This window comes from Eulemur rufifrons, chromosome 26 (genome assembly GCF_041146395.1).
Source record: "Eulemur rufifrons isolate Redbay chromosome 26, OSU_ERuf_1, whole genome shotgun sequence".
In the NCBI taxonomy this organism is placed as follows: Eukaryota; Metazoa; Chordata; class Mammalia; order Primates; family Lemuridae; genus Eulemur; species Eulemur rufifrons.
The window spans coordinates 3437396-3449264 of NC_091008.1; positions in this window are offsets into that span (position 1 = coordinate 3437396).

Sequence of the window (11869 nt, forward strand, 5' to 3'; positions counted from 1 at the left end):
ATCGCATTTACAGATTAACGCTGACAGGAAGCAAATACGTCTCCCCTCAGGAGGCCCCAATACAGCCCACTGAGAAGTGGGCTTGTCATGGATGGGCACAGTGGATTTTTCCCATTACAATAAACATTTTAATTACTTTCAGTCAAATATTCTTTTTATCGGTAGGAAGCTTAGAAGGTAAGCAGCATGCCCCAGAGCCATTTCCCTTCCATCTGTCCTGCGTGGTGGCCATCATAGAAGATGTCATGGAAGCCAACAAGTTTGGAAAACACTGATCCAAATGAATGAATGAAGGTGGAGTAGGAGCACAATAATGATGTAATTTTTGCTTTTCAATAAGATGACAAATTCTCTTTCTAAATGATATTCCCACATATCATCAAACATGTCAACCATATAAATTCGCTATAAAAGTCATTACTAAAGAGTCTTCATGAAACCATAGTATCATGGAAGCAAAATAACTCATTTGTAACATGAGAGTCAAGCAATTTCCTTTTTTTTTTTTTAATAAAAAAGGCCCTTGTTTCCTGACTGATAATATATATCATATAATATAATAAGTGATATTAAGAAACGAGTATTAACTTTTTTTTTTTTTTGAGACAGAGTTTCACTCTTGCCCGGGCTAGAGTGCCGTGGCGTCAGCCTAGCTCACAGCAACCTCCAACTCCTAGGCTCAAGCGATCCTCCTGCCTCAGCCTCCCAAGTAGCTGGGACTACAGGCATGTGCCACCATGCCCGGCTAATTTTTCTATATATATTTTTAGTTGTCCAGATAATTTCTTTCTATTTTTAGTAGAGACGGGGTCTCGCTCTTGCTCAGGCTGGTCTCGAGCTCCTGACCTTGAGCGATCCTCCCACCTCGGCCTCCCAGAGTGCTAGGATTACAGGCGTGAGCCACCACGCCCGGCCGAGTATTAACTTTTAAGGCGAGACAATAGTACTGTGGTTATGTTTTTTAAAAAAATTCATATCTTTTAGGGATATATTCTGATATATTTAGCGGTGAAATTATGTGAAGTCTGAGATTTGTTTCAAAACGATTTGGGGCATGAAGGTGAGGAGAAAGTGAGGGTATAAATTCGGCACGATTGGCTATGGATTGTTAAATGTTGAGGCTAAATAAAAGTAGTACGAAGCTTCTTATACTGCTGCCTCTACTTTTGTGCATGAGTGAAATTTTTAATAATAAAAGTTTTTAAGAATTCTGTTTTGAGGACTGCAGGCGAAAAGAAAAGTGGTCTTGTTGAACTCTGAGAAGCAGCCAGAGACCATTCTGAAGTTATTTTAAATCTGCTAGTCCCTGTTCAGACAGCCAACGGAGTTGGGCTTTAACTTCCCTAACGTGACCACCGGTCTGCAAAATGAAGCTACTGCTTCATCCAATTCTGGAATTGCCGGACTGTGCACATTGGCAGTATGGGCTTAATGTGTTACCAACAACACACTGTATTTTTAATCAGGGCCTCACTGCACTGACATCCCCATCAAATAGTACTTCTAGGCTACTCTGCTGCCTCGTCCTGTTAGTATGTGCTCAGAAAGCACAACTGAATTTTAATCTGATCTTAAGCAAAATACAAATGAAAAGTTAAATGGGGGCCGGGCGCGGTGGCTCACACCTGTAATCCTAGCACTCTGGGAGGCCGAGGCGGGAGGATCGCTCGAGGTCAGGAGTTCAAGACCAGCCTGAGCAAGAGTGAGATGCCATCTCTACTAACAATAGAAAGAAAATTAGCTGGACAACTAAAAATATATAGAAAAAATTAGCCGGGCGTGGTGGCGCATGCCTGTAGTCCCAGCTTCTTGGGAGGCTGAGGCAGGAGGATTGCTTGAGCCCAGGAGTTGGAGGTTGCTGTGAGCCAGGCTGATGCCACGGCACTCTAGCCTGGGCAACAGAGCAAGACTCTGTCTAAAAAAAAAAAAAAAAAAAAAAAAATAGTTAAACATGGTGCAAAAATAATCATGCCATATACTTGAAAGCCATCAGCACAGGGAAACACGAGAATCACGCCCCCTGTGAACATGTCTTGGGAAATCAGAGGCCATAACTGTGAACGAGCAAGGCGGCCAGGTCTGCTTTTACCAAAACTACTATGTTTCTGTCATTCTACTTTCTACCGAATGAAAAAGTTAACCAACGGAAAGCAAAAATTCCAAAGCATGGGAAAGAAAATCTCCAACTTCATCTGTCTTTAAAGATGTTTTAAATAGGAAAAAAAAAAAAAATCATCTGGTGATCTGAATGCTTAGCGTTTCTGAACTAAGTTTACTAATAGTTTTTGAATATTATTTTTTAATACAGTTTGCCGCCATAGCTGCCTCTGAAAGGCAAGGTGGAGAGGAAAAATTGCCACTGGTTAAATCCTTTCTGTACTTTAGGTACTATGGTGCTCAACTCAGACGTAAAATCTCATGATGTAGACTTTATGGGCCCCACTTTAGAGATGAGAAAGTTGGGGGTCATGGAGGTTAAGCAACTGGCCCAAGATCACATGCTTAATAAGGGGTATATTCAGAATTTCAAGAAGACTCTGACCCCAGGGCTGGTTTTTTTTTTTTTTTTTTACAATTTTTTTTTTTTTTTTTTGAGACAGAGTCTCACTCTGTTGCCCAGGCTAGAGTGAGTGCCGTGGCGTCAGCCTAGCTCACAGCAACCTCAAACTCCTGAGCTCAAGGGATCCTCCTGCCTCAGCCTCCCGAGTAGCTGGGACTACAGGCATGCACCACCATGCCCGGCTAATTTTTTCTATATAGATTTTTAGTTGTCCATATAATTTCTTTCTATTTTTAGTAGAGATGGGGTCTCGCTCTTGCTCAGGCTGGTCTTGAACTCCCGAGCTCAAACGATCCGTCCACCTCGGCCTCCCAGAGTCCAGGGCTGTTTTTAAAAGCATCTGCCTTGCAGTCTACTGACACAGTCCTGAATATTTCAAAATGCATCCAGACCTTGAAAGACAGGATGAATGCGAGTCCTTTAAAATGCTCTTAGACTTCCAATAAAATAATGCTATAAAAATGTATGAATACGTCTCAGAAGTACTCTTCTACTTTACTGATGAATCCATTTCTACCTAGCCCGGTCCAAAGAGAGTTAATCAAATTCCATAATTGCCTCTACTTATACCAGAAAGAGATAGCTGGAAAAGAAGACGCATGCAACTGGTCCATCCCAATATTTTGACGTTGGAAATATAATCGCTTACAACTGAATCTCCCGGCCCTGCAGTCTTAGGTCAGAACTTGCTCCCCCGTGCCACTGTGTCTTCTCCAAGCGCGGGGCAGCTCTGTCTCCTAACAGATAATTAAAGACGTGGCAGTGTCACTTGCTAGGATTTCCCTCTCGCTTTCAGCTCTTAGCAAAGGAGAAACTTCAGCGTGAAGATTAGATTTCTTTTCCTTTTTCTCTGACACTAGGTAGTGACTGGCACGGGCTGGATTGAAATCAGGAGAAGCTGCAATCAGCCTCTCTCTCTCTCTCTCTCTCTGTCTCTCCCTCTCTCGCAGGCAGGCTTTCTTGTTAATATGCAGCGACATGAAAGGCTTTCTTTTCATCCTATACAACGGCAGTGTGTGTAACTTGCAGGGGGGCTCGTTGGCATAAATCTCGCCTGCCGACCTCCGAGGTAAACAGGATTTACATTACTTTCTGACAAGGATTAAATGAAGGCCTTGTGGATATAGAACAGCCGTCCAGGCCGCAACAGATGGGCGTGAATGTGCTCCCTAGGAAAACTATCAGTGACATCTGTGTCCTCCAAATTCTGGTGGTCTCAGCCAATTAACAGGGGGGGAAAGGTGGGGGTTGGGAGGCCACAGCGCGACCCCCCCCCCACTCCCCCCCAGACCCAGGAAGAAGTGTTTGTGTTTGGAGATGGGATCAGGCTGGCCTGCAGGGGTGAGGTTAGCACTTCATTGTCGCCATTCAAACGGTGAATGTGGCTTACAAGCTATTTGGACACCTCGCTGAGGATAATATGATTTTTCTCATTTGACCGGAGGAGATGGCCCTGTCTTGCAGCCGATATCATATTTCAGCGCGATCTCCTTGAGACGCTTGTTCAGTTTTGTCTCTGCTAAAGAAAAGCTGGCGGGGTCTCGGTCTGCCAGTTTCGGGCAGCGCATTCACATGTCACAGAGCAGGTGAACTCTGGGATCAAAACAGACATCGTTCTCCCCCAAAACACTCTTCCTCCAAATCTACTTCTTTCCTCGTACCGATTGCACGAGGAAATCGAAATCAGGGTTTCCTGGTTAAAACGAGACCAAGAGAAACGACATCGGGGATCTTTAATGAAGTGAGGGAGGATTCCTGGCAAGGACACGGCTCGGTGAACCATGAACCGGCCTGTCCGAACTTACCAGATTTCAGCGTGTCAGTTTCCCTGTGCTTAACGGGCAGGCAGAGGGAAAACTGGAGAAACCGAGGCAGAAGATAAGATTCTCTTTGGGACCTCTCGTTTCCTGCACGCTCTGGCATTTGGTTTGGAGCGTGTAGGGCGAGGACCAGGACTGGGAAGGGGAAAGGATGCGAACTACTGTTTAGCCGATCAGCACCGGGAGAATCAGTACAGGTCTACACAGGCACCGCAGGACCCAGTATTAGGAGCCAAAGCTTTGGGTCAAAAGAAGCCAAGTCTGAATGCTGGCTCTACTGCTACAGGATCTGACACAATGGGGAAGTCACTTAACTTCTTTGTGCCTCACTTTCCTCGTCTGTAAAACTGAGCTAACAATAGTCTCCACACTCAGCAAAGATGGAACCGCATCCCGTATAGAAAATGCTCCTGACAGCCCCGGGAAGGCTGTTTTCATCCTGATCTGACCGTGTATTGAAGGCCTAAGGAGAGAGCCCCGGGTCTCTAAACTAGTTTTGCAAAACGAAAGGCGTTAGGTTATACCGGTTTTTGAAAATTCAGAAAACCGGTTTTTCAAAAGAAGCAACCGTCATGGCTTTTAGGGGTGTAAGGTCACGCTTTAAAAACGGCTTCTTGCCTTTTATAGATAAGATTTTGAAATTTATGATTTGCTAACACGAACTTACTACATATCGAAACTAGACATTCCTAGATCATAAAATAGACTGCCCAGAGGCAAATAGTTTTGATCTAAAAATATGTGCTGGCTGGGCGCAGTGGCTCACGCCTGTAATCCTAGCTCTCTGGGAGGCCGAGGCGGGTGGATCGCTTGAGGTCAGGAGTTCGAGACCAGCCTGAGCAAGAGCGAGACCCCGTCTCTACTAAAAATAGAAAGAAATTATATGGACAACTAAAAATCTATATAGAAAAAATTAGCCGGGCATAGTGGCGCATGCCTGTAGTCCCAGCTACTCGGGAGGCTGAGGCAGTAGGATCGCTTAAGCCGAGGAGTCTGAGGTTGCTGTGAGCTAGGCTGATGCCACGGCACTCACTCTAGCCTGGGCAACAAAGTGAGACTCTGTCTCAACAAAAAAAAAAAAATAAAAATAAATAAAAATAAAAATATGTGCTGTACCAAATTCATTATGTCTTTTTTTTTTTTTTTTTTTTTTGCATTTAGACCAAATGCATTTAGACCAAAAAAAAAAATGAAATGAAGGTGTTTGTTTAACCTCTTTTTCCTGATTGCAGGAATGGAAGTGGGTCTCTTGTTCTGTCCCAAATTGGTTATTATAGACGAAGTTTTGGAAGACAATGGTTAATCATGATGGTTGGGATATAAACTATTTACCCCTTTGTCCTAGGTGTTGTTTAAAACACAGTAATCCCACATAACCATGGGTTACAACAGCAACAACAAAAAGGAGGGCCAAAAGGGCAAGGGGACCCTCTCCGCAAGAGAACCTACCATCTAAGCCGTAAATACTCAGCTTGCTACTTTTTGAAAGTGAATTTTCCCCTATGGATTCTCATCCTACCTTCTGCTCTGTACGATTTTAAACAACCCAGTTACAAGCACTGTAGCAAGCTGAGCCCCCGGACGATGTCGGATGGCTTCTAGAGGAAGGCCAACTGTTGGCCGACAAAGAAGTGCCTCGCTCTTTCCCCACGGAACTCACGCTGGCTTCACAAACCTGCAGACACCATGTGAAGGGGAAAACAATCATAGGCACGATTTTTGTATAAACTGGGAAGTTCTTTTTTTTTATTAAGCTGCGACACCAGATGTGATTTGGTCCTATTCTGGTGGCACCGCTGTCATGATCGCTATGCTGAGCCACAAACAGCAGAGGGGCCTTTGTCCCGCACGGGGGGTTCAGAAGAGCAGTATGGGCACTGAACAAAAACATCTGTTGTTTCGTTCTTGTAATGGCCTTAGAAGGGACCAGTTGGCTGCGTCTCGCGCCCACACTCCTCCTTAGACCTTTCCCAACACTGCCATCTCACACATCATTCCTGGACGCAAAAGGAGAAGAATTGAGGAGCAGATCAATAAATTTAAAAGCTCTTGGAAAAAAAAAAAAAAAAAAAGACATAATGAATTTGGTACAGCACATATTTTTAGATCAAAGATGCCTTTGAAGTGACAAAACCCTAATCCATAAACGACCGAAGCACTTCCTTTTCTCTCCCACTGCTGCTTGTGGTCAAATAAAATGGAAGTTAAGGAAATTATCTTTATCTGAAAATGGCCAAAAGAAGCCATCACCTAATGACAGCCTTGTCACAAGCGACAATTGGGGAAATTGTCAGGAAGGCAAGGCCTGACTGGCCAGGGGAGTGGGCTCGCTGTTTGCACTAATCTGGCCGGGCACCCCCCCACCCACGGTGGCAGTCGGCTTGCTGTGTGAACAGCTAGGGCTTTGTCAGCCTTAACAGGGGCTGGAAAGAGCCCTCTTTCATGAATATGTATCACCAGCCCTCCGTGTCTGCAGAGACAAACCCTTCAAAACTGAGATATAAAACACACACACGCACACACCACCGACCAACAAAAACCAAGAGAACCTAAGCTACTCGGTTGCGTGTAGTGCAATACTACTAACTAATGACAGATCACGCGTTGGAAACCAAGCCAGGGGCACCCGGTTGGTTCCATGTGTTTGCTGGGATCTTTAGCCAGCAACTGAGATAAAAATCTTTAGAGAGCTTGCAACCTCTGGGAACCACGTGCATGCATTCCAAGATAATACACATCGTTCGTTCCATGGATAGCAGATCACCCACCTCATAATGAGTTCACCTTCCCGATGCCAAATAGCGTTTTGAAATTCTAATCCTAAAATGAAAATAGCTTTGATATTAGCTAAATGCACGTGCAGTTTTAAGAAACTGATCCAATCTCACAGTAACCTCCTACGAAGTAGCAAAAATACTATATGGAAAATTATGATGAAGACAGAGCATTTTCCAACACTGAACTGAAGGACATTGGGCAGGCAAAATGTGAAAAAGCACAAATAGGGAATTTTAAGGTGAAATGGAAGGAAAAATCACTCTGTGAGTCTTTTGTAATCCTAATAATAGTGTTTGCTTTAAAAAATCCATATTATATGTATTTTTTTTCTTACAAACATGGATTATTTCACATCTACCCCTGAGTAGAGATCTAGTAAGATATTTCTGAATGAGTGAAATCAGTGTTTCTACTAACGCTGAAATTTAATTTAGTTTAAATATAAATATGTGTGTGTGTGTTTAACTTCATTTTTTTTTTTTTTTAGAAGCAGACACACAAGACAGAAAAGTATGAGGTTGCTTTTTTCTTTCACTTTTTCTTCTGATATGATCAAGTTGGGTTTCCCACTGTGCAAGACACAAAGCTCAGTTTTGAGGGTTTTGGGATATTCCGCAATGTTTGCCGTAGACATTTGCATTTCATTAGCATATTCAGCTCTACGTGAACTCCGGCATTGAATGCTCCCAGCTAATCCTCTTTAAAGAGCTACAGGCTATATTACATGTGGCCACAGCAGCAGCCGCGCCATCTCTGCCTCACTTTGAAGACGACGAACAGAGTTCTCTTGTGTGTCCGTCTGCACCCAGCCTCATAAAACCGCTGCTTTCTGTGCTGCGAAATCCTTCTGTTTCCATCAAGGAGAATTACAAGGAGGCCGAAATCCAAGTTGCCCATTCTGAAAGCTGGGCTGTACTTGAAGAGGAGATATATTATGCTGATTTCACTTTCTCCTAAAGTGTCTATCCACGATCTTTTCAACTCAGATCACAATGAACTATATCCAAGCATTTTTGGGTCCTTTGATTAGCATGGAGTGCTAACCGCATTTCTGTGGAGGGACCCTGATCCTGGATAATCAGGGAAGGCACGCAGGGATGACACAGTTTTACAAGACAGCATTGAACATTTAGAAGCCGCAGTTCCTAGTCACTTTCCCACAGACAGGCGACTCAGATGACAACACCCAGCGAAGTAGCAAACGGGTAACACAGCAATCCCATTTCAACAAAAGATAGCAAGCTAAAAGTTGCACCACATTGCAGGAAATTTATATATATTTTTGGAGTTAAAAAAACAAAGGAAAATTAGTGAAGTCCACTATTTATGTTAATGACGACATTCCCTTCATAATGCTTAAATTATTTTTTTAAGGAAAGCGTTATGTTGTCAACAAGACTGATTTTGTTTTTCTTTCTTGTTTTGTGGTAACTAATTTATAAAGAAATAATTGGTGTAGAAGTCATTTGTAATTTTGAAAATAATTATCAGGTAAAAATTGCTATTGAAGATATCCATTATGCTGTTTACTGTTAGTTTACTTAAAGCCTACTTACTTAAAGGCCTACATCATAAATTCTCCTATGATTTCAAAGCAAAAGACACTTATATTTTTATGCCAACCAAGTATGTTTCTTTTTATGTGATTTTGAACCCCTAAACCTCATCATGTTGTCCCTTTTTGCCTTTACTCCCAGGAAGCTCAGAGCCAGATTTTTGTGCTCAGTGCAAAGGGAGTCTTTCATTTAGATAATCTGGCGCAAACTAACCCAAACCTTCATGACATTTTTAATGCTTGGTTTAGTAGTTCTAGACACATCTACATCATTCACTGTAGGTAATTTCAAATATTTTTGAAGATGCGTAGAAGTTAAAGTACATTTCACAGTACTGCTCCTTATTTAATGGCCAGCTAGAACCATCTTTCTGTTCTTCTGGGCCACTTTGGCACTTTCAGAAATTCAATGGAAACTTTATGAATTCTCAAGAAGAAAAAAATTATTTGATCACAATGCACAAAAGCTCTAAGTTATTAATAAAAAAATTAAAATTTATAACTGGGCAACTTGGAAATTTCCATAGCACTCAGAAATCATCTTATTGTCATTTTCCAAACTTAAGGGATGCAACCAAAACTATATTCAGATGAAAATTTACAGCTTTATAATCTTTAATAATAAAAATGAAGAAGTACCACCACACTATTATCTCAAAGAAGTAGAAAGAGAGAAAAACTAAGCTTTAGGAAGTCAGAGGGAATGAATAAACATAATTTTAAAAAAATGATTGATAAAATAGTGGATAAATCAAAAAGCTACTTGTTTAAAAAGGCCAGTAAAGTAGACTTCAGGAAAATATAATGGAAATAAAGAGAAGGGAATCTTTTCAGAATGGGAAAAGGGGCAAAAACACTATTACAGTTCAAATTTTAGAAGCATAAGAAACTATTATGTACAAAATATAATCTAAAAATGTGAAAATATGCATGAAATCTATGTTTTCTAGGACAATTTTGAGAGACTATTAAAACTGAAGAAAAAGCAAGATCTAATTAAGATCAGTGGAGAAATTTGTCTATTATTTTCAAGAACGGTACCAAGTTCAGATTTTGCTAGAATCAATTTCCACCAAAATTTTTAGAAATACGTCATTTCCAAAATATTTATATTATTACCGAGAATAGAAAAACATAAAAAACATTCCTGGCCGGGCGCAGTGGCTCACGCCTGTAATCCTAGCACTCTGGGAGGCCGAGGCAGGTGGATTGTTTGAGCTCAGGAGTTCGAAACCAGCCTGAGCAAGAGCGAGACCCTGTCTCTACTAAAAATAGAAAGAAATTAGCTGGACAACTAAAAATATATAGAAAAAATTAGCTGGGCATGGTGGTGCATGCCTGTAGTCCCAGCTACTCGGGAGGCTGAGGCAGGAGGATGGCTTGAGCTCAGGAGTTTGAGGTTGCTGTGAGCTAGGCTGACGCCACAGCACTCTAGCCCGGGCAACAGAGTGAGACTCTGTCTCAAAAACAAAACAAAACAAAAAAACCATTCCTAGTTAATTTTATTAGACTGACATCACACTATCTTATTAATACCTGATCAAGACTATGGGAAAAGAAAAGATAAAAGAAGACGCTGTATAGAAGACACTGTTACTAAAAAGCAAGATGGCAGCTATAGTTTTTTGTCTGGGGATGAAATAGAAGATGCTGCTGTTGGAATGTGACCCATGATGTCCTCTCTTTGGAACTGAGAGGCCATCAGAGAGGCAGAAGTCAAGAAGCCAGGTGGGCCTGGTTAGGTAGTGGCAGATGAGTAATCAGAATGGTGTGACTTGCAGGGACCTTTAGCTTCAGCTTAAATATATGAGCAGTCCACTAAGGTCTTACTTGATCCATGTGATTGAAAATCTTAGGTCTGGCAAACAGAACTGTGACTAGGGTGACCACAGTGAGGTCTCTCACTTACTTCCCAGAACTGACGTGGTCCACAGACCCAGAGCGTTTTTTTTTTTTTTTTTTTTTTTGGAGACAGAGTCTCACTCTGTTGCCCGGGCTAGAGTGCCGTGGCGTCAGCCTAGCTCACAGCAACCTCAACCTCCTGGGCTCAAGCGATCCTCCTGCCTCAGCCTCCCGAGTAGCTGGGACGACAGGCATGTGCCACCATGCCTGGCTAATTTTTTCTATATATATTTTAGTTGACCAGCTAATTTCTTTCTATTTTTAGTAGAGACGGGGTCTCACTCTTGCTCAGGCTGGTCTCGAACTCCTGACCTCGAGCGATCCTCCCGCCTCGGCCTCCCAGAGTGCTGGGATGACAGGTGTGAGCCACCGCACCCGGCCAAAAGAATATTCTTTAGCTAGATCAATTTAAAAAATAAGTCACTCTTGCCACTTAGACTTTGTGACCCAAAACCTCTAATATGCACATGTCTGTGATAGATCAGGATACTCCACTAGGCTTCTGGAACTTTCGAATGAAAGAATCACAGGACAGCCCTGGAATTGGGAGCAAAGCCGTATTTTTCGACAAGTAGCTATTTTCCTTGAGAAGCAGCTCCCAGTGTTTGCTATTAGGTCTCGGTAGAGACTGAATATCTGGTCATGGGGAATGAACCGTTTATTGATCTGAGCCGCCCATCTGAATTAGATGCTCTCTGATTGACCTATTTTAAAATTCAGACATGCACGGCAGCTCGCCATCATCCAGTTAAAGTGGCAGATACCAGACTAGACTCAAGCAAGTTCTAAGGGTGCAAAAAAGTCTCATGAGAAAGAGGCTCAAGCTCCCCTGCTAATCTCGCTGCAATGCTACCTCTCCTTAGACCCAAGGATTTAGCCTAAAGGGACTTTCTCTGTGGCCCAGGGAAGAAAATATTTAAGACTGATTTACTGATGCTTATGCATAAACTGACGCAGCGATAGAGCTCTCCTCTCTGTTGGCCACAAAGGACAAGTGGGAAGATAAACCTTCCCGGTAAGCAGAACTTTGAGCAGTGCATCTAGTTGCACATTTCGCCTAGAAGGAAAGATACTCAGAGTGCAGATTCCTTTCCCCACCCTCATGGTTGTTCCTCAATGAGTTCAAGGACAAAGTGGCCATGGTGACACAGATAGCGGCTATGCATGGGCTCAACCACACGAGCTTACCCTCACCTGTGCAGATCTGGCCACCGCCACTATCGAATGCTTAAAATGCCAGCAGCAGGGATGCTC